Source organism: Vipera ursinii (assembly GCF_947247035.1).
Source record: "Vipera ursinii genome assembly, chromosome: Z".
Taxonomy (NCBI): Eukaryota; Metazoa; Chordata; class Lepidosauria; order Squamata; family Viperidae; genus Vipera; species Vipera ursinii.
Genome location: NC_139517.1, coordinates 49,788,459 through 49,796,082, shown reverse-complemented (window position 1 = coordinate 49,796,082; position 7,624 = coordinate 49,788,459).

Sequence of the window (7,624 nt, the reverse complement as noted above, 5' to 3'; positions counted from 1 at the left end):
TCTATCACAGTCCAGATGACAGTATTTCCTCTACTTTTGGGTAGGTCTACAATAAAGTCCATAGCTATTTCTTCCCATGGTTGAGAAGGGTTTGCCACCAGCTTCAGTAACCCAGGGGTTTTCCCTGGAATTCTTTTCATGGTGGCACATACAGTACAACTCCTGACATAGTTTTCCACTTTGTATAAATGATCATGTAGGACCTCATTAATCAACTGCATAAATACGGCTGGGCCCCCCTGCAGTCGAAATGGCATGACTTTGAACTGGTAGCTTCCCAAGGGGCAGTTGAAGGCAGTTTTCCACTCATCCCCCTCCTTTATTCTCACCCAGTAATATGTTTCTCTCAGGTCTAATTTAGTGAAGACACTCCCCTTAGCCAGGTGTGTTAGTAAGTCTTTCAGGAGGGGGAGAGAGTATTTATTTTCCACACTCACAGCGTTAATACCTTTATAGTCTACACAGAGATGAAGAGACACATCTTTTTTCTCTTTGAACAACACAGGGGCTCCCACAGTAGACTTGGCCTGTTCAATGAATCCCCTCACTAGGTTTGTATCCACATATCGCTACATCTCCTCCATTTCAAGGGGGGACATAGCATACATTCTTGGTCATGGAAGTTTGGCCCCTGGCAACAGTTCAATGGAACAATCATTGGACCGGGGTGGGGGCAAGGTACTCTAGGTCCTGGTACTCACTGGGGATGAGCGGCTCGCCTGGCGGGCATGAGGCAGCCATGTGCGCTCACTCAATCGGTGGGCTAAAATCCCCTGTAACATCTGTTGAATCAATGGGGGGATCGGGCCCTATGGGTAGTCTCACAGTTCTCATTCCTTTCTCCCACCAGATAAACAGCTTCCATTTGTCCAACCAGGCTAATCCTAGTATCACAGCCTCAGGCATTTTTGGAGCCACCAGGAAGCAAATAAATTCCCAGTGCTCACCTATTTCTAGGCATAGGGGCTCACTTAATTGTGTGGCTAAAGTCCCTCTCATCAGGGAGCCATTGGCTTGGTCAAACCTCACAGGTTTGGAGAGTAGTTTTGCTTGTATGCCCAGTTTCATGGCAAATGGCAAGCTAATGATGCATTGGGAGCATACAGAATCAATTAGCACCTTTAAATCTACCTGCGTACCTGACTTAGGGATTATGAGCTTGGCAGGTAGTGATAAAGGTGGGACATGTCGGCTCACCATCAGGTCATTCTCTCCTTTGTTGTCACTGTCAAAAGAGTGTAGAATGGGGGTGGGTCTATTCTCCCGTGTGGAGGATGTGACCTGGTCACCAGGTTCCTGCATCATCTGGTTGGACTTCTCTCCACTTAGCCGCTGAGCAGGTTTCTTTCTCACTACTGGTCCTGGTCTGTTCTGCTGTTGGGGGAAGGGGACTGGGCATTTTGCTGCTTGATGACCCTGCTGTCCACATCGGAAACACTTAATTGCCAGGCCTACAGGTGGCCTGGGTCTTTCAGCCATCACAGTAGCTGGAGATTTTCATGGGAGTGATTGCCATTTGGGTTGTTCTGACCTTCAGGTAGGAGAGGCTTCTTACAGTGGGCAAGCTGAACATCTAATTTCACCACTGCCTGGTACCATTCATGCAGCTGGTCAGGCACAGCTTGGTAGATACATGCCTGAGAAAGGTGGTCATCTAAGCCTTCTCTAAAAAGATAAATTATGGATTGCTCAGGCCATCTCGCTATCTGACTGGCCATCTTTCAAAACTCCCGCACATACTCCAGGACAGTCCGGTCAGCTTGTTTTATCTTGTGGATTTGTTCTTCCGCTTTGAGGGCAATGGATGGGTCCTCCATGGATCTTTCCCTCAGCCCTAGGAGGAAAAGGTGGGGGTCCTCCAACTCAGGGGCCTGCTCATTATATAAATTGTTCAACCATTCGGATGCTTCTCCATCTAGGGTGGACGCAATCACATCGACCATAGCACCTGGGTCTGGGTAGAGATGGGCCCAGCAATTCAAGTGAGAGCGTACTTGGTTGAGGAAGAAAATCAGTTTATTTGGGTTCCCATTTGTTAGGCATATGGTGATAGCCTACAATGTTGGGTTGAAAATATATTAACCATGATGTTATGTCTTTAAGATGTTAATTGGCCAATGGGTGTGTAAGTGTTCTCATGGCCATAAGAGGAAGCTAGGAATGTAGCTCCTCTCTCTCTCTGAATTCACTGCTCTCTCTACTATTACTGTTTTGCTGTACTGTTGGTTTACTACTGTGATAAACCTGAACTGTGTATTGACCTCTGGACCAGTAAGAAGACTTTGTTTTTTGGATTACTCCTTGGACTGTTGCTATTGTGTATGACCTGGACTGTTTATTTTTGACCGTGCATTTTTGTTCTTACACCACCTCAAAGTAAAATACTTTTTGCTTTTTACAACTCAGTGTACTCTTGTGGTTACTGTGTGACTCTTACTGCTCTCAGTACCCTTCCTTGTCTGTGCAACTCTTTGGTAGCACAAGGAGACCTCTGCACAACAAATCCTTAATACCATTGAAGCTTGCTTTGAAGGGTGGTCTCATCATTGCTTGTTGGGGCCCCCATTGCTGCTGGCACCACCCTGGTTGTTGGTTAAATGTTTGCTGGGGGCCCCACTGCTGTTGTTGTGTCTCCAGTTGCTGCTGGCCCCACTCTGGTTGTTGATTTAATGGCTGCCAGGGCCCCCACTGGTCCTGCTGTATGTTCAGGGGTTGCACGTTTGGGCCCTGCTGCTGCCACCCTTGCTGTTGTCCTCCCACCAGCTTCTGATCTCCGGGCCTCTGCACCACCCCCAGCTGTTGCAAGGCCTCTATTAGCTGGGGAAGCTCAGAGGTTGTTGTCCTTTCACTTGTGGGGTTTCCCCAACCTCCCATTGCTGCAGAGGCCCCAGGCTGGGACCCTCCATCTCTGTGGGTCTGGAGGGCCTGGCGGGGGACTCATGGGGCTAGCAGGCAGTCTGGTCTGCTGGCAGGATTTTCCACTCACCCAAAGTCTCAGTGGCAGATGGTCTGGCATCTCTCCACCATTCTGCTTTTGAGGGCTTCAGCAGTGCACTCTCAAGGCCTCTGTAGTCTCCACTGGAGTGGTTCTAGCCTGACAACCAGTTTATTTCTGCTAACTGCTTGGGTTCTGCCCCCAAATGGGAGCCCTGAAAAAACTCATCTTCCCACAGCATGCTGTCTGTTAATTCCTGCTCTGAGCTGTCAGCAGCTGCCAGGTCACCGTCTCCAAGCTGATTCTCTTTTCCCATGATAAAGATTCTCCCCTGAATCTTTGCCAGCTTCTCTCAAGGCTAGAAACAGCGGCAGGTTGTTTGAAGGAAAATAGGTTCTGGCATGATGTCGTGGTTCCGATTAATGAGACAGTTCAAACAACATTCAGGCATTGTTTTATCTAAAAAGTCTATAATAATGAAACAAAGCATTGGCACTCATGAATGGATGCCAGAATCTGAATTCTCCTCCCCTTGACCCCCACATCAAATTTCCTTCCCTTATTTATATGTCATGAATCACATTTACCAATTAATTCAACACATGAAGTTTCGTTTCCCTTCTGAAGTGGCTCCCTTATCTTGTCAAAACATCCGGGTTGCATTTCTCCCGCGTTTTAGTGATTCAAAACCGAACAGTTAAAGCAAAAGGATGCCTCTTATATTGTCAGTGCAAAAACATGTCAATATTTGCAGCATTGACAATAAGATTATTAGCATGGTCAATTTACAGGATTTGGTCATTTTCACTAGAAGACACAGCTAATATAATATTGATCCAATATCAACTCCCTAATAATAATAACAGAATAACAGAGATTCCTAGATCTTGGAGGTCTTCTAGTCCACCCCCCTGCTCAAGGAAGAGACCCTATACCATTCCAGACATGTGGCCATCCAGTCTTTTCTTAATTAAAAGCTTCCAATGATGGACCACCCACAAATTCTAAAGACAACCTATTTCATAGGTTAACTGTTTTCCCTGTTAAGAAATTTCTTCTTAGTTCTGTATTGCTTCTCTTCTTGATTAATCTCCATGCATTGTTTGTCTTTCCTTCTGGTGCTTTGGAAAATAGGTTGACCCCCTTCTTTGTGGCAGCCCCTCAAATATTAGAACACTACTTTCATGTCACCCCTAGTCTTCTTTTCACTAGACTAGAAATACCCAATTCCTGCAACTGTTCTTCGTATGTTTTAGCCTCCCACCTCCTAGTCATCTTTGTTGCTCTTACCTGCACTCTTTCCAGAGTTTCAACATCTTTTTTATAATATGGTGACCAAAACTGAATGCAGTATTCCAAGTGTGAATACTAAAGCTTTATAAAGTGTTACTAATAGTTCACGTGATCTTGATTATTTTGCTCTATTAATGCAGGATTACATTGGCTTTTTTGGCTGCCGCCACACACTGATGGTTCATATTTAAGTGCCCACCAGCACTCCAAGATCCCTCTCACAGTTAATGGTATTGAGCCAGGTTTCACCTAATTTGGTTTTTCTTGCCTAAGTGTAAAGCCTTACTTTTCTCTACATTGTATTTTATTTTGTTAGATATAGCCCAATATTCAAGTCTGTCAAGATCCATCTGGATATTGGGACTATCTTCTGGGGTGTGGCTATTCCTACCGGTTTAGTGTCATCTGCAAATTTGATGAGTTTAGAAGATAGATAGATAGATAGATAGATAGATAGATAGATAGATAGATAGATAGATAGATGGATCAATTCTGCTTATCTCTTAAGTAAACTTTTTAGATGACAACTTGTAAAACAGAAGAAAATGAGGCATTGCTTCACCCTTCTCTTCTGATTTTTCACTTCCCTGATAAAGAAAAGATATTAATAAGAATCTGTGATAGACTAAGCATTGCCCAGTCAACTGCATTACTACTGCAGATGGACAAAAACCATTTTAATATTCATCCTTTTAAAAAAACAAACTCCTCTGCTAAAATCTGGCAAAATTGACATCTTAACCTAGAACTTCTATTTTGAGAGGAAAGATTTTCTCAGCTTACTTCTGCTAATGTACCCTAAATAATGCCTGATTCCTATGTATTTCAGAGTCTATTTGGCACCTTCTCTAACCAGGAGTCCAGGAGCTTAGTTGAGCTCTTTTCACACATTTACAGAGGTTCTCCTTACCAAAGCAGAGTTTTGCTCTGCTCTTTGAATGTTTTCTTGACTTCAAGTTCATCTCTAGTTCCAGAGAAGTCCAACTTTGCTTCTACTATACAGTAGTTCTCCTGCACAAGCTTTCTGCTTCTGAAGGGAAAGGGTAACATGATTGAAAAATTTAAATATATTAAGGGTATGAATAAGATTTTAGAAGACAGTATTTTCAATATTAAGCAAAAGTCAAGAACATAGGGGCATAACTTCAAGCTGACAGGTGGGAAGTTCAAAAGCAATGTTAGAAACTATTAAATCAAGAAAGAGTAGTGGAAATTTGGAACCAACTTCCAATGGAGGTAGTGGGTTAATCATCAGGAGCTTGAGTTTAAACATGCTTAGGATAAACACATGTCCATCATCTGACAATTTTTTTAAAAAATAAAAATGATTAAAATATAATAAATACATAAAGAGGGCATTAGAAGAACATGTGAAGGACAGTGAAAAAGATCTACTGAAGTCAATAAACCAAGGTTTACTGAATACTGGAGAGTTGAAATGGCCTACAAGACGGACTAAATGAAGAGCAGAAAAGAGGCACTGGGAAGGTAAAATATTACATGGTCACTATATACTGTAAAGTGACCAGATACTAACAAGACCTAGCAATATCTAAGCAGGAAAGTTGAAGAGACAGAAGGATTAATTCTGGCTATACAAAACCAAGCCTTAAGAATAAATGCATACAAAGCCAGCATTCAGAAGACAGCAACAGATAGCAAGTGTCACCTCTGCAAGAAGCTGAAAAACAGTGGATCACCTGGTTAGCTGCTGCAAGAAGATTACACAGACTAACTACAAACAACAGAATGACAAAGTAGCAATAAACCTTTATTGGAAGATCTGTAAAAAATGGTAGGACTATAAAATAAAGAAAATAATAGAAAATGAAGAATAGAATAGAGCTGGAAGGGATCTTGGAGGTCTTCTAGTGCAGCCCTCTGCTCAAGCAAGAGAACCTATACCATTTCAGAAAGTGACTGTCTAGTCTCTTCTTAAAAATTCCAGTGATGGATCACCCACAATGTCTGAAGGCAAGCTGTTTCACTGGTTAATTGTCCTCACCGTTAGGAAGCTTCTCTTTTAATTCCAGATTGCTTCTCTTTTTGACCAGTTTCCAACCATTGTTTCTTGTTGTGCCTTCTGGTGCTTTGGAGAATAATTTGGCACTCTCTTCTTTCTGACAGCCCCTCAAATACTAGAATACTGTTATCATGTCACCCCTATTTATTCTTTTCTTCAGACTAAAAAGGTAAAGGTAAAGGTTCCCCCGCACGTGAGTGCTAGTCGTTTCCAACTCTAGGGGCCGGTGCTCATCTCCGTTTCAAAGCCGAAGAGCCAGCACTCATCCGAGGATGTCTCCGTGGTCATGTGGCCAGCATGACTAGACGCCAAAGGCGCACGGAATGCTGTTACCTTCCCACCGTAGTGGTCCCTATTTTTCTACTTGCATTTTTACGTGCTTTCGAACTGCTAGGTTGGCAAAAGCTGGGACGAGTAGCAGGCGCTCACTCTGCTACGCGGCACTACTCGGGATTTGACCCGCCAAACTGCCGACCTTCTGATCGACAAGCTCAGCATCCTAACCCACTGAGCCACCGCGTCCCTTCTTCAGACTAGCCAACCACAATTACTGCAGCCATTCTTCATATTTTTTAGTCTCAAGGCTTCAAATCATCTTAGTTACTCATCTCTGATTTTTTCCAAAATCTCATCATCTTTTTTGCAGTATCGTGACCAAAATTGGTGTGGTCTTACTAGGGTTTTATAAAGCAGTACTAATACTTTGCATGATCTTGATTCTATGCCTCTGTTTATACAACCCAGGATTGTATTAGCTTTTTTGGCGGCTGCTGCCCCCTGCTGGCTCCACTAGGACTCCAAGATCCCTCTCACAGTTACTGTTTTTGAGCCTGGTCTCACCTAATCTATATTTATACCTTTGATTTTTCCTGCCTAAATGTAAAATCTTGCTTTTCTTCACATTAAAGTTCATTTAGTTGGATAGGGCCCATTGTTCAAGTTTGTCAAGTTCTTTTTGGATACTGAGCTTCTCTTGTGGGGTGTTGGCTATTCCTGCCAGTTTAGTGTCATCTGCAAATTTGATGAGTTCCTCCTCTATACCCTCATCTAAGTTATGAAGATATTGAAGAGTACTGGGCCTAAGACAGAACCTTGTGGTACCCCACTGCTTACTTCTCTCCATGTGGATGTAGTACCATTGAGGACTACTCATTGAGTATAGTTCGTCAGCCAGTTACAAATCCATCTAACAAATCCCATCCCTCAAGATGAAGTATTCTCTTATTAGTTAAATTAAGCCAATCACTAACCCACATCAAGGCAACCGCATCATAATACAATTTCAAATTCGGCGCCTTGAGTCCCCCTCTTTCCCTGGCATCTTGTAAAATCTTAAATTTAACTCTTGGTTTTTTCCCCGCCCAAATAAATTT